This window comes from Mauremys reevesii, linkage group 2 (assembly GCF_016161935.1).
Source record: "Mauremys reevesii isolate NIE-2019 linkage group 2, ASM1616193v1, whole genome shotgun sequence".
In the NCBI taxonomy this organism is placed as follows: domain Eukaryota; kingdom Metazoa; phylum Chordata; order Testudines; family Geoemydidae; genus Mauremys; species Mauremys reevesii.
This window is the reverse complement of record NC_052624.1, coordinates 79,761,106-79,783,636: the sequence shown is the minus strand read 5'-3', so window position 1 is coordinate 79,783,636 and position 22,531 is coordinate 79,761,106. Positions and strand designations below refer to the sequence as shown.

Genomic DNA, 22,531 nt, shown 5'->3' with positions numbered 1-22,531 from the left:
TAATTTAAAAGTGGACCGGACAAAGCAACAGGACATATACCATAGGAAACAATCTTGCATTGGCATGGTGATGCATTAAGATATCTGTGGCCTTCTCCAGCTCTGATTACAACATTGTAAGAACAGAATAATTTAAATATACTGTATAGAAAGATCTATAGAAAACAAGAGCTCACTAAGCTGGAGTATGGGTATCAGAGGTTCATCCATAATGAGTTGTAAGATAATCTCGTACTTTACCAGACCTTTTTGGAGATTTGCTATTAACAAACAACTTTGGAATAACATTTATTAAGTAAACGTGTGTGCGCGCGCACGCACATGCCTTTCTGTGTCATTTCAGAATACTGCCCAGGAAAGTATGAGCGTGAATAGGTGAGGAGAGAGGCAATGGCGGGAGGAAGAGGGGCTGAGGCAGACTCTTCCTTTATTTATACCTGATGTCACTAAATGGATCATTATAGATTTTACAATCCAAGAAACAAAGTAGATCATAATGTAAAATAAAAAAAACTATATCAAAGGGGTTTGGGAAATACTCTATGAAGAAGCTGGATGTTAGGAGAAGTTTTCATATTCATCAGAGAAAAAAAGATGCTAAGATAAGACTGATGTAATGGCATGAAAAATAACTGCAGATTCCGAGCCTGGGCAAAGCAAAACAATGCTGTGAGCAGCACTACGTTAGTTAACAACAGAAGGAGAATGTACTAACAGAAGGATAATTCAGATTGAAGGAGTTGAACAAAGGAGGATTGTGAATTAAAACTAAGAATTTCAATAGCACAGGGCTAGAATCTGCCACATGTACTCACGCTGCATAGTACTTTACTCTGTGTGTAGTCCCACTGATTTCAGGCACTGAGTGAGGGTGGCAGAATCTGGCCCACAGTTATTCATTAGTTCCCTAGTTAACAGGAAGAAAGCAGCTTTTTCTAGATCAGTGGTTCTGAAACTTTTGTACTGGTGACCCCTTTCACACAGCAAAGCTGAGTGTGTGACCCCTTTTAAATTAAAAACACTTTTTTACATATTTAACACCATTATAAATGCTGGAGGCGAAGTGGGGTTTGGGGTGGAGGCTGACAGCTCGCAACCCCCCATGTAATAATCTCGTGACCCCCTGAGGGGTCCCGACCCCCAGTTTGAGAACCCCTGTTCTAGATGGACAGCAGATTCCATGGCAGATCTCAGATTAGAATTGTATCCTAAGCAGTTCCATAATTGTGGTTAACACTTTTGTTTAGATGAATACAAATATCATGTACAAAAAAGGATTGTTTACTAAGAGATCACATCAAAGGCGTAGTAGGGCCATATAACATAATTATATATATTTTTTCCTGGTATCAAATCATGCTTGTCTTATTCATCTGATTAGTTTAATTTAAGTCAATTACAAGAATAAACCAAGCAGGATTTACTGCCTGGCCCAATGCCCCATAAAGTCAATGGAAAGACCACCGCTGATTTCAGGAGGCATTGGATAGTGTTCTTTCCAGAAAAAAAAGTATGATTTTATCAGTTATCTGCAGGTGAGAACTGATCTAGCTATGAATTCTTAAATTCATTATTACTTTGCTGCTACATTCTGTTAGCTATGGACCAGGTTATCCCTCCTATGGAAAAGCCTGCAGAAGCAGGAGAAAATCTCTGAGGATCCCCTACTGGAGATACCACTGTGTCATTCTATGAGAGGACAATTTTCAAAATAAAGAAGATGCTGTGGGAGCCATTCCCAAACCTGGTGGATCTCCAGGAATCCTCAGGAGACCACATACATCTATGCAGAGGTGCTGTATCCCTGCACCAACTCTATGGGCTTGGTTGGTTTTGCTGTTTGTACTTCTGATGGCCCATAATGTCATAATTTCTGGTGGCAGTGATGTCATAGCAAGGCAGTAGATATTCATCTATTTGTCCTACAAGACAAGAGAGTCTGGTAGCCCTCCCATGGGAAGTGAAAATGCATCAAAGATATGCTGATCATTCATTGACTGGTTTGCTCACCACACTGCATTGTTAACAGCAAGTTCCAAATGATTTCTTCCCACCTGTGAAGCTAGTTACAGTATTAGAGAAGAGAGCGCAGTGCCAAAATGAGATGTGATGGATTGCTTTTGACTTTTATCCAATTTACAAGATTATTGGACTGTAGGCTAAAGACAATCACAGCACTGGCGGCATCAGATCAGCTCAAGCAGTCCTTTGGTGCTCACATTTCTCATATTTTGTTACATTTATAACACAGGAGTAGAAGTCTGCATTAGGGCTGACAGAATAGTCCCCATTACTTCAGACGCTAAATTGGGACTTTGTCAGGTTTGATTAGGATGGAGCAGGCTAGTTTCTACCATCTCTATAAATAACAGAGACGGATGGAAAACAGGGTGCAGAGGGGAGAATGAAAAATTTTGTTTCTGTGTTTTGTTGAAGTTTTCCGAACACCTCTAATAAATAACAACTTCTACATTGGTAATGGCAGTCCATAAAAAAAAAAAAAGCTTGAGTGTTCCCTGGCATGAAGCAAGCAGCCAGTAAATTCAGCTGAGTTAAGTTACAGTTCAATACAGTAAATCTAAATCTTAAGAAGCAGCTGTGGCAGATTATTAAGTTACATTTTATTTAAAAATTGATTTTGGAGCAAGGAATTGCCTCCAGGAAGCAAAAGGGGAAAAAATAATCACTAGTCTCATGTGTGGAGTCAAGGTGACACCCAGAAAGGCCTCTGCAAAAAGGGAATGTACCTACTGGCTACAGCACAGTACTGGGAGCCAAAACTCCTGAAGTCTATTTCTGGCTGTGCCATTGACATGCTATAAGACCTTGGGCAGGACATTTGAACATGTGTTAAGGCCAGACTCTGCCATCCTTGCTCATGCTGAGTAGCATCTTAAGTTACAAACAGCCACATTCATTTCAGTGGAGCTACTCAAGGAGTAAGGTAACCCCCTTTTTAAGTCAGGGGGGTAGCAGAATCTGCTTCTAAGGGATATTAGGAGGTTTAATTAATGCATGTAAAACACTAAGAACCTAGAACTACAGGTGCTGTGTAAGTGCAAACCATTAAATCATACCTGCAAAGCATTAACTATTGCTGGTACTTTGTGGAATAATAACAAATTAGCCCCTCGATGCCAAAGATCTGGAGCACATAGCAGAACTCACTAATGCATTTTACATCAGAAAGGGAACAGCCTCATGCATGACAATGAAGGTGATACAGTACAATGGGAGGTTAAACTGAGGATGAAAACACTGAAAAAAGCAATGAATAGGTTTCATAGCTACTATTCTTGCAATACTTCAGTGAGTTATACTCTCTATACATAAAAACTTTTTAATTCGAGTCTGTTAAACCCCCAATGGGTAGTTATCCATGTCAGATTTCAGGATATTATTTTAGAGAATGATTAAGAACTTATGCTACTTGCAAGAATATGAAAATTATCTTCTTTCCCCCTTCTAATGCCTTCCCTGGCTCTTTTCTCAGCTACCACACCAGAGCATTACCATTCTGGCCACTAATGGCTGTGCTATCAGATTTAATCCATGGCCATATGTGCACAATAATGAATTGCCAATTTACAAAATTGCCTGTTCTTTTAAACATGAATAAGTGCCACTACTGTTAGCCAAATATCAAAATATAATTCTAGGGAGTCCTGCTGGTTATTTGGTACACTGTAGCCCACTGTATTTGAAACTAAAGAAGTTGTTTGGCAAATATCCAATTATTTTCTTTCTAAACTTTTATAAAAACATCCATTACTTCGGAATTCGAATGCTTTGCACCTCTACGCTGTGGCACCATCTGAAAATGTCGAAGCACTTCACAAGCACACTTGAGTTGTGAGATAGGGAGTTGTTATTATATTGATTGAGGGGGGGTACGCCCCGAACCCAGGCTCCAGATGGAGCCCAGGTGTTTACACTGCAGTTTTACAAACCCACAGGCTGCGCCACGCGAGTCCAAATCAGCTGATACAGGCCAGGTGTGGGTGTTTAATTGCAGTGTAGACATACCCTTAGTGGCTTGTCCTAGAGCAAACAGGAAACCTTTGGCAGCACCAGGAACAGAACCCAGCCTTCCCAGCTACTCCAATCCAATGTTTTAACCATTAAATCACTATCATTCATAGTAAAGAACTTCTGACTTTTATAAATGAACCTTTGCTACAGTACAGAGATGTCTCTTGGGAAAATATCTTTATAACTTTCTCTAAAATGCCGTCAGTCCCTTTTCAACAACACACGCTTTAGGCCAGACTCTGCCCCTTAAGCAGAGTCCCACTTTGGGGACAGTGCAAGGCTGCCTCCTGCAGTTCCTAGGGAATACAGCTGCTGTGCTATCCTGTAGGAGAGGGTGGCAGATGCTTCCCTCCATGGCCAGAGCTCTGTTGGTCTACGCAGAAAGATGTTGAGGCCGTGTCCTCACTCCTTGGGATGGTTTGTGCCCAAGGTGGGGCAGTGGGGACCATGTTTGATCTAGGCCGATTACTCAATGTGGGGGGAAGCAATAAGAGAAAATGTGGAAATGGCAGAAGGGCTAAATGACTTTGTTTCAGTTTTCACCAAAAAGATTAGCAGCAATTGGACATCTAACAGCGGATGCCAGTGAAAATGAGTGAGGATCAGAGGCTAAAATAGGGAAAGAACAAAGTTAAAAATTACTTAGATAAGTTAGATTTCTTCAAATCACCACGGCCTGATGAAATACATCAAGGAGCTGACTGAGGAGATATATGAGCCATTAGCAATTATCTTTGAAAAGTGATTGAAAATGGGATTGACTCCAGAGGACTAGAAAAGCATAAATAATTAGAGTGCCAATTTATAAAAAGGGAAATAAGGACAACGTGGGGAATTACAGACCAGTCACCTTAACTTCAGTAACCAGAAAGATAATGTAGCAAATAATTAAGAAATCAATTTGCAAACACCTGGAAGATAATAAGGTGATAAATCCATGCTGACCATTACTTGTCAAGAACAAATGGTGTCAAACCAACCTAATAGCTTTTTTTTTTTTTTTTTGACAGGGTAACAAACCTTGTGAATGGGGGGAAAGTGGTAGATTTGGTATATCTTGACTTTACTAAGGCTTTTGATACTGTCTTGCATGACCATCTCAAACAATATAGGGAAAAAACAATTTAGATGGAGCTATAAGGTGGGTGCATAACTGATTGGAAAACCATTCACAGAGAGTAGTTTTCAGTGGTTCACAGTCAAACTGGAAGGGCATAACGAGTGGGTTTCTGCAGGGATCAGTTCTGGGTCCGGTTCTGTTCAATAGCTTCATCAATGATTTAGATAATGGCATAGAGAGTACACTTATAAAGTTTGCAGATGATACCAAGCTGGGAGAGGTTGCAAGTATTTTGGAGGATAGGATTAAAATTCAAAATGATCTGGACAAATTGGAGAAATGGTCTTAAGTAAACAGGATGAAATTCAGTAAGGACAAATGCAAAGTACTCCACTTAGGAAGGAACAATCAATTGCACACATACAAAATGGGAAATGACTGCCTAGGACAGAGTACTGCAGAACGGGATCTGGGGGTCATAGTGGATCACAAGCTAAATGAGTCACTGTAACATATATAAAAAAAGGAAACATCATTCTGGGATGTATTAGCAGGAGTGTTGTAAACAAGACATGAGACATTTCAAGAAAGATGTGGATAAAATGGAGAGAGTCCAGAGAAGGGCAACAAACATGATTCAAGGTCTAGAAAACATGACCTATGAGGGAAGATTGAGAAAATTGGGTTTGTTGAGTCTGGAAAAGGGAAGACTGAGAGGGGACATGATAACAGTTTTCAAGTACATAAAAGGTTGTTACAAGGAGTATGGAGAAAAATTGTTCTCCTTAACCTCTGAGGATAGGACAAGACACAATGGGCTTAAATTGCAGCAAGGGCAGTTTAGGTTGGACATTAGGAAAAACTTCCTGTCAGAGTGGTTAAGCACTGCAATAAATTGCCCAGAGAGGTTGTGGAATCTCCATAATTGGAGATTAAGAGCAGGTTAGACAAACACCTGTGAGGGATGGTCTAGATAATACTTTGTCCTGTCATGAGGGCAGGGGACTGGACTAGATGATCTCTCAAGGGCCCTTCCAGTTCTATGATTCTATGTTCCTGTACTTGGGGAAAAAATCCACCTGCAAATGTGGCCACCTCTTCTATGGCAGGGAAGGGGAGGTGAAGGCTCTTTATGCCTTCTTCATTTGTGCACAAGACAGCCACCGTCCAGCTCTTTGTAAAACATTATAGAAATACTTTGTTTCCCCCAGGACAACCTTAGGCAGGAAGAAAAAAAGAGGGGACACTTTATAACTGCTGCTGGCTATAAACCAAAAACCAATACTTTATGTTCCCCTTCTAACAGCCTGAGACTGAACCCTCTGAAATTTAATGTTGATAAATGCAATGTAATGCACATTGGAAAATATAATCCTAACTATACATATACAATGATGGGGTCTAAATTAGCTGTTACCACTCAAGAAAGATCTTGGAGTCATTGTGGCTAGTTCTCTGAAAACATCCACTCAGTGTGCAGCGGCAGTCAAAAAAGCGAACAGAATGTTGGGAATCATCAAGAAAGGGATAGATAATAAGACAGAAAATATCATATTGCCTTTATATAAATCCATGATACGCCCGCACCTTGAATACTGCGTGCAGATGTGGTCGCCCCATCTCAAAAAAGATACACCTCTACCTCAATATAACGTGACCCGATATAACATGAATTCGGATATAATGCAGTAAAGCAGCGCTCCGGGGTGCCGGGGGGGGGGGGGCTGAGCACTCCGGCGGATCAAAGCAAGTTCAATATAACATGGTTTCACCTATAATGCAGTAAGATTTTTTGGCTCCCGAGGACAGCGTTATATCGGGGTAGAGGTATATATTGGAATTGGAAAAGGTTCAGAAAAGAGCAACAAAAATGATTAGGGGTATAGAACGGCTTCCGTATGAGGAGAGATTAATAAGACTGGGACTTTTCAGCTTGGAAAAGAGGCACCTAAAATCATGAGTGGTATGGAGAAAGTAAATAAGGAAGTGTTATTTACTCCTTCTCATAATACAAGAACAAGGGGCCATCAAATTAAAAGAATAGGTAACAGGTTTAAAATAAACACAAGGAAGTATTTTTTCACACAATGCACTGTCAACCTCTGGAACTCCTTGCCAGAGGGTGTTGTGAAGGCCAATACTATAACAGGGATCAAAAAGGAGCTAGATAGATTCATGCAAGATAGGTCCATCAATGGCTATTAGCCAGGATGGGCAGGAATGGTATCCCTAGCTTCTGTTTGCCAGAAGCTGGGATTGGATGACAGGGCATGGATCACTTGATGGTAACCTGTCTGTTCATTCCCTTTGGGGCACCTGCCATTGGCCACTGTCAGAGGACAGGATACTGGGCTTGATGGATCTTTGGTCTGACCCAGTATGGCCATTCTTATGTTCTCTATTTTTGCAAGAAAGACGCCATGAGACAAACAATCGCAAATATGAAGAGAACTTGACAAACTGAAAATCACTAAGGCTGTTGACAACCCAGTGATCTTGTGGTAGCACTCTTCACTGCCATGTGTGTAGCACTGACATATGTGTATGTGAATGGGGGGCGGGGGCACTTTTGTTCACTCTCTATTCCTGGTGTCTTGTCTGTGAGGCTACAGTACTTTAAATGGAGTTGTGCAATTATCCAGAAGTAAATTTGGCCCTATTAGTTCTCAGCCTCTTGCAGGAAGAGAGTGACTTGAATTATTCAACAGTCTCATCTCCATCTGCTGAATTAGTAGGCTGTGAAAGGAATCCCCTTCACTTCTACAAGCATGGAAGTGAGGTGTTTTGGGTGATGGGCCTTAAGAGAAATGGAGTTAAATTGGGGAGAAAATTAAAGCTCCTCAGGGCTTCAAAAGATCCCTAGGAGAAAAAAAAATAGCCATTAAGGTTACTGTCACATTGGGATGTCACCCATATGAGTATGTGTGAAGAGCATGAATAATTTACTGTAATATTATCATATATGATTACATAGCTAAATGTGCAAGAAAATGGAGAACAATACCACAAACTCCTTTAGAATAGGAATTAAGCACAACAGAAGAGAGAAGCTGATAGAATTTGCTCATAGTGAAAAGGCTAAGAGAGATCACCTGTATTCCTTTGATCTATAAGTAGATAAGGAAAAAAAGCTAACTTGTGGTGTGCAAAATTTTCTTGTCAATCATGTAACAGAGAGGCAGGGGATTTCCAGTTCTTTACAGGGCACAACCAGTTCAAGAGATGAAGTGACCATAGGACAGACAGACGTAAGATCCAGCTTAACACAAAGCTGGATAAAGCCACGCTGATCACCAGTAAGCAGACAGCTAAAATTAACCTAGAAAAGTGCAATAAGAGGACGGAAGAGTTTTGTCAGCCTGAAAAAGTAGATGTCAAGCTCTGGTGAGGAGAACATGAGAGCAAGACAAGAATGACAAATATGCGTGATGGGGAAATATGGAGAAAATCTAAAGATGAGATATAGCTGAGGAAAGGAAAATCCTAGTGAATTGAGAAAGATGTTATTTTCTGTTTCTAAACAGATTTGAGAAGTAACAGTTCAGAGACTTTAGATGGCTCATGCTGAACAACACCTACCCCTTTTCACGATCAAACTCAGAGTTATTACTATTATTTATTGCTATTTTTATTAGAATTGGGCAATAAGTAGATGATATTACAGGATTTTAGCTACCCAAGAAAACTATCATTCCACTGAGATTCTTTTCAACAGGCTTAAATTTATAGCTGGAAAGCATGAATAAAGCCTACTATGGTGGGCAAGACAGCTTTCAAGTCAAAGAAAAATAGTAACTCTAAAACCCCTGCAGAGGTCACTTAATGAGAACTCTGCACACAAATGAGACTTCCACCATATGCTTATACAGGGAAACCCAATAGACCAAAGCAAAGAGAGAAATGGTACAAGGTGACTTCATCCCTCTGAAGTTATTCTTTGCTTAGCTAAAAAACAAAACAAATCTCTTCTGGAAATTGAGATGGAAAGAAAAAAAGAAGACTCAGCAACAAAATGCAGAGCAGCTGAACCACCTGAAATGTATACAATACACCTGACCTACAAAATTTGATTAAGTTCAGCAGCTGAGACCCAGAAATGGAACCGAAAGGATGCTATTCGACTCAGGGCATTCACAAGAAGGGCAGTGCCAGATCTGAACATCGCTAAACAAATACAATATGACATCATCTTAGAATAGCCTGTACATTATAAAAGCCAAGTAGAAGAAATGAAGAATTAGGGCCTTGTGGAGTTCAGACATTAAATGTGTACATCACTGAGAGCTCACTACGATGTGTAATCAGACTCACCAGTGGATTGTATAGTTCACTGGACTGCAGCCACATAATACCAATATTTACCACTTTTTATCTTCACAGCATTTTCACAAATACATGCATACAACCCCCCCCCATCCATTTCCACCTCCTTCTCCTACCAAAAAGGCAAATGATAAGTGTTCTCTATTTTACTAATGGGGAAACTGAGGCTGACAAATGATCTAAGGCCACAAAGTCAGTGATGGATCTGGGATTAGAAGACAGAAGTTCTTAACTCCTAACTTCATGCTCAGACCATACTTCTCTGTCACTCATTCTGGAGTGGGACTGTTAGGGTATGTCTACACTACGAAATTAGGTCAATTTCATAGAAGTCAATTTTTAAAAAACAATTTTATATAGTCAATTGTGTATGTCCACACTAAGTTGGCAGAGTGCATCCTCACTACTATGCCTAGCATCAACGTACGGAGCAGTGCACTGTGGGTAGCTATCCCACAGTTTCCGCAGTCTCCGCTGCCCATTGGAATTCTGGGTTAAGCTCCCAATGCCTGATAGGACAAATAACATTGTTGCAGGTGTTTGGGGTATATTTCATCAGTTGCCTCTCCCTCCGTGAAAGCAATGGCAGACAATTGTTTTGTGCCAGACACCAGGGCGATTAGAAGAGCACAGCAAGGTGCGCTGTGCATCAGAGAGGCTTTGAAAACCAGTTTCATGACTGGCCAGGCTTCGGTGTGACAATTGTGTGTGTTTCTCCTTTATGCAAACTCACCCCCTTTGTTGATTTTAATTCCCTGTAAGCCAACCACTCTCCCCCCTTCGAAATAAAGTAACTATTATTTTGAAACCATGCATTCTTTCTTTATTAATTAAAAAAAATGAGATAGGCAAGGTAGCCCAGGTGGGGTGGGGGAGGAGGGAAGGACAAGGTCACATTGCTTATTGTAGCCACACTAAAAATCAAATTGTTTAAATGACAGCCTGCTGTTGCTTGGGCCATCCTCTGGAGTGGAGTGGCTGGGTGCCTGGAGGGCCCCCCGCCCCGGCGTTCTTGGGCGTCTGGGTGAGGAGGCTAAGGAACATGAGGATGAGGGTAGGCGGTTATACAGTGGATGCAGCAGGGGTCTGTGCTCTTGTTGGCTTTCCTGCAGCTTCATCATGTCCTTTCCTGGCCTCTGCCACTGAATGCCTCCATGCATTAAACTGTGCCCTATCAATGTGGGAGGACTGCTTGAGCTCGGAAAACATGTCATCGCAAGTGCGTTTTTTTCGCCTTCTAATCTGCGATAACCTCATGGACAGAGATGATGGGGGAGCTGCGATTCTGGGGGGACTGCATGGTCAACTGTGCTGCTGAGTTTGCCATGCTGACCAAACAGGAAATGAAATTCAAAAGTTCCTGGAGCTTTTCCTGTGTACCTGCCTAGTGCATTGGAATTCAAAGTGCTGTCCAGAGCAGTCACAATGGAGCACTCTGGGATAGCTCCTGGAGGCCAATACCATCGATTTGCATCCTCACTACCCCAAATTCGACATAGCAAAGCCGATTTTAGCGCTACTCCCCTCACCGGGGAGGAGTACAGAAGTCGATTTTAAGAGCCCTTTAGGTCGACGGAACGGGGTTGGTTGTGTGGACGCATTCATTTTTAAATCGACCTAACGCAGTTAATGTGGACCTAACCCCATAGTGTAGACCAGGCCTTAGTTAATTGAACTGGGGTCACTATATTTCAGCCACACTAAAAGGCAAAATGAATCACGTGAAAGAATATTCCTCTAGTCCAACCCACAGAGGAAGATCTAGAACCAGCACAAAACATCAGCAATAGAATTCTGAGATAATCAAGAAAACAGATCAGAAATTTGCCACATGAAGAGGGAGATGGTGGAATGTATGGGATAAGGAACAAAAGCAAAGGAAATATGAACAAACTCAAATAAGGGACATAGAGAAAATCATTAAATGAAGGAGTTGAGTTGGAATCAAGTATTATCATGAAAAATTGAACAGCGTGTTTGCGTATGATGTTCAAAAGCACCAGCCGTGAAGCACATGTTTATTTTTAATGTACGACATATGGTGAAACATTTCATCAAAATAAACTCACACGGATCTAAGGAGGCTTTTTTAAATTTTGTTTTTGTATTCTCCATATTATTATAAATGCGTCATGAATTTTAGGCTTGTCTATATGACATCACAATCCAGATTATGGGAATGTGAATTGTAGAGTTCTCTAATGTGTTTGCTGTAACTGCCCCATGTAGATGCTGGCGCAAACTAAAAGGTACCTAGTTCATGTTAATGTAGTCCCGTTTCAAATAAGCAAACTTTTGGTTCATTTCAGCAAGGTCTATACTGGACAATTAGACCGCAACACACTAAAACTTTCTGTAATTCACATCCCCATATTTAGACAAGCCCTTTTTTCCCCTCTCTTATGATTGACAGGAAGTGAAAATGGGGCAGACTGACTATGTATAGCCAGAATTGTTTACAGATTGAAGTCAGAACAGAAGTAAGGTTCTAGTCCACATGGCAGTGAAGAAAAACTTGCAAATATGACGTAAGTGTGATCTAGAAGCTAATAAAGCAGAAGGCAATAAAAAGAATCCAACATCTTTTTCCTCTCATGTTTTTGTGGGGCTTGGCGCATGATTTTTGAATATCTGTAGATGGAAATACTATGTTGCTTTTTCTGATTAATTTATATTTAATTTAATCTATTCCCCTTTCTTTTATATGCATTTGAAGGGATGCTGGGAGCTTAAACTTGGCCCCTAAACAAAACTGCATTAAAACAAGCTTTTATAAAACCTAAGGCCAATCAAAATCTGTCTCCACTTTTCTTTAAAACAAGCAAACACTTTTACTCAGTGTTCAGTGACTTCACTGTAGCACTAAAAACCCCAAAGTGAGACTGAGTAAACTAAAGTGCATCAGATGATGCTGATTTTCACTGTTCAAACTGAGCATAACATGCTTCTGTGATTAACAAAAGATAATATTTTAAATATTATACCTCTTGTATTTCTTTCAGCTTAGATAATGAAAATCAATGACATTTGTTGCACTTTAGTTTATCATTAGTCTCCCTTTGGGGTTCTTAACACTGCACTATTTGGTTTTTGAGCATTGAATGAAAGTGTTTACTTGTTTTTTTAAAATGGGGATATATTTTGATTGGCCTTAGGCTTTTTATAAAAGCTTGTTTTTACATAATTTATATTTGCAGCCAAATCTAAGCTGTCAGCATCCTTCTGAATGTGTATAAAAGAAAGGGGAAAAGAATATTAACAGAATAAAAAACAAATAGTTAAGAAAGCAGAAATAATGACAAATGTGATTTTTTAAATTCATTTTTAGCAATCTAAGATGTAATTAGTAAAGACATTTGCTTACAATGTGATTTTTACACTGACAGAATCCCTTTAGGAAGATCTTCATCTATAGGGAAAAGAATATGACATGGTGATTCTGTTTCAGCTACAGCTCACCTGTGCAGACAGACTAGCAGAGTTGAAAAATTCATTCTGACCTTTCCTTTGTAATGAGATGAACTTTCTCTGAAACTGGCAATCACTACATCTCTACCTCAATATAACACTGTCCTTGGGAGCCAAAAAATCTTACCACGTTGTAGGTCAAACCGTGTTATATTGAATTTGCTTTGATTCACCGGAGTGCACAGCCCTGCCCCCTGGAGCACTGTTTTACCGCATGTTATCCAAATTCGTGTTATATCAGATGGCGTTATTTCGGGGTAGCGGTGTACTACCCTATCCCACTTGCGGCACATCTATTTCCATTTCCTCCTCCCAAATGGCAACTACTTGGAATAAAATGATTTGATTTATATATGATCAAGAAATTTATGGATGAAAATTGAATGGATTGATCCTTAATTTAATTGAATCAAACTATTGTATTCAGGGCCAGCTCTAGGCACCAGCAAACCAAGCACGTGCTTGGGGGCAGCACAATTTCAGGGCGGCATTCCGGACACTTCGACAGTTGCGCCTTTCAGAGGTTTATTTTTTGGTTTTGGTTTGGGTTTTTTTTGCTTTGGCAGTTGCGCTCCCAGAGGTTTTTTTTTTTGTTTGTTTTTTTTGCTTGAGGCAGCAAAAAACCTAGAGCTGGCCCTGATTGTATGACTAGTCCAATCTTCAGTAGATCAACTCATTACCATAATGGAATTAATTCAATATTCAAGACTGGTACTATCATTCTCATTCTGATACAAACTAAGGACTGAATACACTATTTTCTGAAATCATATAGGAATATGTTTTAAAATAGTATTATTACAGAAGCACATTAGGCACTGTGATGCAGAGTACTGCAAAAAAGAGAATTTCTTCCTTAAAACAAATAAAAATGAAAAAGAACCCATACTGACTAATGTCATCTTTAAAGTTAATTAATGTTCATATAAATTTTACCAATTAAGGAATTCTCACTCCATATGGGAAGTTCCTTCCTAATTCCTGTTTGTTAGTGGTTAGCTTATAGCCTAAAATATGAGGGTTTAAATCCTCAGATGAAATAAAAAATGACCTTGTCTAACGTAACTGTGGATGTTCTCAGCTACAGTATTGTTCTGGACTTTAAGTTCCCACATAAAAAACAGGTTCTTAATGGGATAACTCCATAACGTTAAGGACAATTGCAAAGTACTCTGTTTAGGAAGGAACAATCAGCTGCACACACACAAAATGGGAAATAACTGCCGAGGAAGGAGTACTGTACAAAGAGATCTGGGGGTCATAGTGGATCACAAGCTAAATATAAGTCAACAGTGTAACACTGCTGCAAAATAACAAATATAATTCTGGGATGTATTAGCAGGAGTGTTGCAAGCAAGACATGAGAAGTAATTCTTCCACTCTACTCTGGGCTGATTAGGTCTCAACTGGAGTATTGTGTCCAGTTCTGGGTGCCACATTTCGGGAAAGAGGTGGACAAATTGGAGAAAGTCCAGAGAAGAGCAGCAAGTGATTAAAGATCTAGAAAAGATGACCTATGAATGGAGACTGAAAAAAATTGTGTTTGTTTAGTCTGGAGAAGAGAAGACTGGGGGGAACATGATAACAGTTTTCAAGTACATAAAAGATTGTTACAAGGAGAAAGGGGAAAAATTGTTCTCCTTAGCCTCTGAGGATAGGACAAGAAACAATGGGATTAAATTGCAGCAAGGGCAGTTTAGGTTGGACATTAGGCAAAACTTCCTAACTGTCAGGGTTGTTAAACACTGGAATAAATTGCCTAGGAAGGTTGTGGAATCCCCATCATTGGAGATTTTTAAGAGCAGGTTAGACAAATACCCATTAGTGATGGTCTAGATAATACTTAGACCTACCATGAGTGCAGGATACTGGAGTAGAGGACCTCTCAATGTCCCTACGATTTTATGATAAACAGAGGAAGGATGATCAAATTGTTAGGGTATTAGCCTGGTACTCAGGAGACTGGGGTTCAGATTTCTGCTCTGCTACAGATGTCTTGCATGACCTTGTGCAAGTCTCATTGCCCATCTGTGAAACACGGATAACACTACTTCCCTACCTCACAAGAGGGAGTTGTGAAATTGTCCTCTTGATCATGACTCATTAAAGACCGTGAGGTGCTCCGAAATGGTGGTAATGAGAGCCATATAAGTGCCAAAGATAAACGCTAGGAAACCTATCTATTTCTGCAGTGTACTTGGCAGGAAACTGGAGGGGACAGACTCTATACTATGCACCAGGCATCTGGTTCCTCCATAGCCTTTTTGGATGAATCCCTTCATTAATTCTATCCCTCATATGAGGCATCATCATGTCACTAGGCCTCCTCTGCTTGTGTGGTGGATCCTTCCAGCACATTTGACTGTATTTAACTATACCTATGAGACTTTTCTCAAACACTGTATGAATGGGTTCAATGTTTGCTCAAATGTATATCATTACATAGATGGAATACCAATACAGTGGTTGCCATGAAAAACTCAGGGCCAGATCCTCAGCTGATGTAAATTACTGTAGCTCTTCTGACTTCAGCATTTACAGTAACTGCAGAATGGTATGTAAAGCACTACTGTATTTCATTATTCCTAGGACAGAAAAGATCTGCAGCATCTCAGATACTATTTGGGTAGATGTTGTCTTTCTACATGGCAACAACCAACTGTGCATTACTCTTCAGGAGAAAATCCCAATTCCTCTTTGAGACCCACATTAAAAGCAAAGTTAGTTGTGACAGAGCAATTCCAAGTAAAGGCGACCCACAGGTCTTTTACATCAGAAATCACAACCACAACAGTGTTCTTTTTAATTGTGAAGACTCTGATCTCTATCTGCACCACTTTTTGTTTGTTCCGTTTTGAACATAATATGTTGTGACCAACATGTCTAATACTAGTAGTAGTTAAATGGTGGTAAGTGCTAATATTCCACACCGTCGGTTGACTTTGTTGTTACTTCTGTACCATAATATCTGCCTTGGGAGGGTTAGCTTCTGAGGCTATTTCATGATTTGCCTCATGAAGAATTAATGACTCGTCTTCTAACATGTTCTCGTGTAGCAGTGGGAAAAACTTGTATTGCTAGTTGCTATCTCATCTTTTGGTTTCAAGCAGCTCTGGGAAACATACTGCAAAAACTCATTGCTGGGGATAAGGGAGCAAAAGGGCTAAAAGACTGTTTGGCTGCTTCAGATTAAGTAGGAAGCATTATGAAGAAAATGTTCTGACTTATGTCACATACTAAAAATGCAGTGACATTTGCCCTGAGTACTTACTATGCAAGGCATATGCCAGGAGAAATTACATGGTTTGTAGTGCACTCTCTGACCAGTCCCCACACAGCTTCAAACACCAAGCTTTCAGAAAATGCAGAAAACAAGATTCTTCTTTTGGATCAGCTTCCTCTGAACTGCTCAGATTCTAAGCAGAAATGTATGTGCTGAGAGTATTGCAAACACCATTACAGACATTGCTTAAATAGAGTTTTTTCCCTTTACTTTAATGAATGCACACCTATTTTTGAGAGACAGGTTGCTTCCACTTCCATAAGAATATCATATTTAACCTTAGAACTCTAGCATTTTCTAGCTTTGCTGTACCAGTAAATGAATACTTTACAAACTATACAGTACATAGAATATAGTTCAAACTGACAATCACACATGCTCAAGCTATGCCTATAATAGGTAACAGGTAATTGTGCATACATAATAGGTAGATGTGTATGAAAATCGGTAACAATGCAAAAGTCCCCATTTGTGCATGTAAAGTGCCTGTCTGCCCGTACATATAGGTATTTTGTAGGTGCAAATTAGGAGTCTACATTTCAAATTGGCCTTATGCCTACAGTTTCCAAAAGATTAAAATAAAGTGTCTGTTCTTTGTTTGGCCTTTCTGGTAGTAATTGCTTACTTGGTAATTAAAGTATCCCACTTACAAATATCTGATTGGCAGAACCCTAAGGTGACATTACTCAGCTTTTTGGATCTAGAGTTCCAAAAGGGATGGGGGAAATGTACAGGTCATCAAATATGCAAAAGCATCATCAAGGGTTTTAATAACAACTCAGTGTAGTTCTGACTTGTGAATTACCCTCTTTGTTTTATGGTTGCAATAGCTAATAAATTATTCAATCTGCAGGGTTTTTTTTCATTTTGCATTACATATGTCGTATAAGTCACATCTGATTCACTGTAACACAATGGAGCAAGAGAGAAGCAAAATATTTGCAGAGAAAAGCAAACAGCAGTCAAAAATCAGACTTTTTTTACTTTATTATGAACCAAAAAAGGGGCCTCTCAATGAAAAATTGACTAAATTTTGTGAATTTCCACTTAAAAATTGGCTCATTTACCAGCAAAATGAGCTCATTTCATTGAAAGATGACTTTGAAATTTGAAAATAGAGATGTGAAATATGAACAGTCATTGTTTCAATGTAGAAAATAGAGATTTCATTATATTCTGCAGAGAAACTAGATCGTCCAAACCTTCAAAACATTTTGTGGGAGTTTTACCAATTTTGAGTATCTCTAAATTGGAGCTGCACTATTTGAGATTCCTTAATCTAGCTCTCTAAAAGCTCTCCTTTAAAATCACATCGTTATCAGTCAGGGCGGTGAGTCCTTGAACTGATTTAGCAGCAGCTGTCCAGGTTTTAGTTCACATGTGAATGCTTGTGGTGTCCATCAACCAGCAGGCAGTCTGTTCTTATGCTCCCTAAATAACTTCTGGGCAATTTCACACATTTCTCAGTCTGAAACCAAATGGTAAAAATGTTTAAAAGGGTGCCAAGAATTACACTTACCCTCAACAACTATGCCACAGTGATGTTATGTCTTTGTAAAACCCAGAAGAACCAAGAAATTGAGACACTACTGAAAAAATTCTCCACCTTACCATACCTTTAATGCAAACAACCAAATGAGGGATCCAGTGTTGTGGGGCAGGAAATGATCCAAAATGAAGGACAAAGTGTTAGCAGCTCAAAGCAAAAATACAAGAAATTTACTGTCTTTGCCATCTATTTATAAACACTTCCAGGGTTTATGATTTCCTGTGTCAGTCATGTACAATTATAAAATTGAAATATCACTCCATGATTTTTTGAGGGTGAGGTATATTTGGGTCTGTAACAAGAGACAGTTTAGAGATATGGTTCTCTCCCGTTTGAAAGATATCCTGCAATGAGGTATGGGTTTCAAATATATTGGATCCACATCAGGAGGCTTTGAGATAGTCTCAAAAAAAAAAGTCTCAGCTGGGGAAAGGACCTCTTATTAGCAGATGAAGTATCTAAAAATAAAGGAGACTACACAGCTGGGGAATATTTACAGAACATATTGGCTTTTTTTAGCCGGCACTTCACTTTCATATAGTAAGAGCCTAAATTTCAGAGAATCTGAACATTTACATCTGCCACTGACCTCTGAAAACTCAGGCCGTTTTTATCTGAATTTAGCCTAGTTACAAGTTCATCATATGCCACAAATTACTAGGACTGAACCACTGCACTGGACACTGGATGGTCTGTAATAAGCAGAAGCAGCAATGGCAGAAAATTGTCTTACCTTAGAGTGGTATGTGTAGACGCCTTCAAACGCATCTATATTCTCATAGCCCATTGAGTCTGTTCTCTGTTCAACTGTAGATTCTGCTTCTTCTTGCTTTCTGCATTGCTGGCTGGTGCAAACTGTAAATTTACAGAAGTGGGTGTGTTATGCCAAGATGCTTATCCATATCTCATTCTGCAAGGCATTCAATTTAAATGCACATGGCACTGTGCCATGTGGCTCCTATTCCTCTGAAGTGCTTTTAGTCCCATGACCTACACGCAGCAATGTTTCTGTAGGTCATTGATTTTTTGGAAGATAAATAGGCAGACGAGTACAAAGGTAATTCTAAGGGATTTTCTTTAACATCTTTACAGAACCTCACATTCAATCAATGAATGTCATATTTAAGAACATGGTCTTGTCTTACTTGAATTCATACATAAGACATTTTTAATTGTTGAGTTCTGTGTGAACATCTATGTTAAAGGTTTATCCTGATAGAAAGGAGTGAATTATTTTTAATTCAGAATATTTAATTTAAATGTCAATTGTAGTAATCTGGTTTTTTTAAAACTGGAAGTTGGTAGGATAGAGGCAGATTCTAGGACCTTGCAGAGAGAAACAGAAATATTCTGCTGATTCATCCCAGGAATTAGACCAGATGAGACTCATCTGAAACTCAGGGAGTATAAACAGGTTGAGAGGCTCTCTAAGGCAGAGGGAATGCTCATGGGGCAGTGCAGTGGGTCCTACAGGGAGACACCCCAGGAATAGGCAAACTCAGAAGGAAGTTCAGGCTCAGATATGTTTGTTATTTAAGATAGCAATAAAGGAAAACCACAGGACAGGGTGTGTTTGGATAATATTCAGTGTGTGTGCCATGTCAAAAGCAGGGTGGGAACAAGAGGGTGGTCGAAATGAAGGAAATCCATATCAGAGCTTGTTCTATGCCACAGTTAAGGGAACCACAGTGAGGTTCCTCCACAAGTGAAGAAATCCACTGGTGGCTGGGGATAACAAAAGAAACCTACTATTCTACACCACTGCCACTGCTTTACATAGTGGAGGTTAACATTTCAAAATGAACATTATTACAGGACACTAGATGAATGTGTGCAACTGTATCAGTGGCAGTAGATGTGGTGTAGCCTGCAGTGGAGAACAAAGAGAGGAATGGACGAGGAGTGAGGAAGCTGAAGAATTTGTGAAAAGCCATCTGGAATTGTGTGTTTTCTTGATGGCTCAGTAAGATTAATTACTCTGATGAGGCACAAACTCAGTTCAAATACTGAGATGAACCTAGAGGGAAATAACATAGGAGATCCCTTGAATCTGCCCTTATAAACAAAATACGACCGCATTATATTGTATCCCTCGAACATGGGTGTTCCTACCATGTTTGACCATGGCTGCAGAATACTGTATTATTTTAAGGGAGTTTGCCCCACTTAGCAATGTGAGCATGGGTATTAAGACTTTCTATAGCTCATATGATATAAAGTCCAGAAGTGTCATGGGGATAACTAACAAAATATCTTCAGTCTCGTGCAGCGGCTCCTTACCAGAACATACATTGAACTAACTGCCCCAACTAAGGCTAAAGGAAGAAAATATTTGAATGAAATAAGATACACAGATGTAAATCTGGAGTAGCTTCCCACTGGTTTCAGTGTCAGGTGTGACCGAGATTGGAATCAGGCCATAGAGCCTTACTAGATTTAACAATGGATCCCAAATGCTCATAACTCCACTTATACGTACATTTGTACTACTTAGAATCCTCACCTGAGAAAGTCAGGGAATTTTTATTTTATTTTATTTTTTTTGGTAATGACTGGTTTTACTATGTATATTCTATACCAGGGATCGTCAACCTTCCAGAAGTGGTGTGCTGAGTCTTCACTTATTCACTCTAATTTAAGGTTTCGCGTGCCGGTGATACATTTTAACATTTTTAGAAGGTCTCTCTCCCTCTATGTCTAAACTATTGTGGTATGTAAAGTAAACAAGTTTTTTTAAAATGTTTAAGAAGCTTCATTTAAAATTTAATTAAAATGCAAATCTTATCAGTTTAGTGCAGTGGTTCTTAACCTGGGGTGCACGCACCCCCTGGGACAGGGCCCGTGCAAGGATATTTTGCCACCTAGGCGAAACTTCCACCTTGCACATCGGTTCATTGAGGGGCAAATCCCCAACGAGCCTTTATAGACCCCAGGGGCCAGCCGTGCCCAGGGGCTGCTCCCCCGACCAGGTTCCCCCCTCCCCGCCCCCTGAACTCCCCTGGAGGGTGCACAGCCCCCCTGCAAGCCCTCCCAATCCCACCCAGGTGGCCCCCGCCCTGAGTCCACTCACTGGCTTTGTCGGGCGTGGGCCACTGCAGCAGCTCGGCAGGGAGGAGCCACCTTCTGGAGGCACCAGAGAGCCAGAGCATCCCGCGGTGGCAGCAGCGCCAGCCCAGCCATGGAGGGCGCGGCGTGCAAAGCCCTGCAAAGGCAGTGGTGGCACCACTAGCGGGGAGCAGCTGCGCCCCTCCTGCCCAGGCTGCGCCCCGGCAACCCCCAGGGGTGCCTGTAGGCTGCAGTGGATGCCAGCCCCCATGCGCCAGCCCCCATGCGCCCCCTGGCTCCCCCCTTGCCTAGGGTTACCATCTTTCAACAATTAAAAAAGAGGGGAGAGCCCTGCCCTAGCCCCCATCCACTCCCTCCCACTTCCCACCCCGATTGCCCCGGTCAGAACCCACCCCCACCCGCTCCTTGTCCCCTGACTGCCCCCTCCTGGAACCCCTGCCTCTATCTGCCCCCCAGAACCCCACCACCTACCTAAGCCCCTGCTCCTTGTCCCCTGACTGTCCCCTCCTGAGACCCTCCCACCCTAACTGCCCCCAGGACCCTACCCCTACCTGTCCCGACTGCCCCAACCCTTATGAACACCCCCGCCCCCAAACAGACCCCCCGTGACTCCCAGGCCCCATCCAACCACTCCTCGCCCCCTGACAGGACCCCCAGAACTCCCAACCCATCTAACCCCCCGCTTGCTCCCTGACTGCCTCCCGGGACTCCCCTTACCAGGCCCATGCCGGTCAGACGCTGGTTCCATATGGAGGCAAAACATGCTGCCGGGCTGCTGTGCACACAGCCCCTCCCCCGCAGGGTGCTGAGGCAGCGGGGGAGGGGGCTGCAGGAGGGGCAGTGGCGGTGGCAGCAGCTCACACTCCCGGGAGCCACAGAACCCGAGCAGGGTGAGGGGAGTGTCGGGGGGCATGTCTGCCCAGGCTGGCCCGGTGCCCCCCCGGGGGGGCTCCTGCAGCAGATGCATGTGGGCAGTGGGCCTCACGCACCCCCCAGCTCCCTCCTCGCCACGCTCGGGCTCTGCAGCTCCCGGGAGTGTGAGCTGCCGCTGCCGCCCCTCCCGCAGCAGGCTCAGGGCCCCGTGCCCCGGCGGCTCACACTCCCAGGAACTGCAGAACCCAAGTGCGGTGATGGGGAAGCCAGGAGGTGTGCCTGCTGCCAGTCTGGGGTCCCAGCCTCCGGCCCCGCTTCACTCAGCCAGCCGCAACCCCAGCTGGCAGCTGCGTGCCAGGCAAAATGGGCTGGCGTGCCAAAGGTGGCACGCGTGCCGTAGGTTGCTGACCCCTGTTCTATATCTTGCTAATCTTGACCTACACACTTGAGTAGTAAGACACTATAGACCTTTGTTTTAACAGTTTAATCCAGCACGCACTGATCACACCTTTGATGTCTTTGAATCTGAATTTTATAGGTTGAGCAAAATCCTTCCCTATATTCTTGATGACTTTCCAAAATGTTAAAGCAAAGGCCACTAAAAACCATGGGCCATATCCATAGTTGGTGTAAAATGATACAGCTCTTCTGATTTGGGTGGCCCCACCCCAGTTTACAGCAGCTGAAGATCTGGCCCAAAGAATTAAAGAAGGCATAGCTATATAATGAATTATTTTGATTATGGAGAGCCCACAAACTAACTGGATATTTTAAAATCATAGTAAATTTGTGTGTATATATACAGTCCAGTGAACAGACCACCCTTATTATGCAACCTTTCATGTTTAAACCAGCACAGTGTATTGTAATACTGTAC

At 41.5% G+C, this 22,531-nt stretch overlaps 1 protein-coding gene across 2 annotated transcripts in view; it reads right to left on the bottom strand.

The window, feature by feature from the left end:
- TMEM108 (transmembrane protein 108) overlaps positions 1-22,531 on the bottom strand; it is a 239,179-nt gene that overhangs the window by 207,252 nt on the left and 9,396 nt on the right. The window contains exons 1-2 of one of the 2 annotated variants that reach the window (XM_039527733.1): positions 21,499-21,569; positions 18,449-18,570 (exon numbers count right to left, since the gene is read on the bottom strand). The gene's annotated coding sequence lies outside the window, so the exon portion shown is untranslated. Of the gene's footprint in view, positions 1-18,448; positions 18,571-21,498; positions 21,570-22,531 lie in introns of those variants that run through there. The other variant, XM_039527732.1, reaches the window with a different exon arrangement.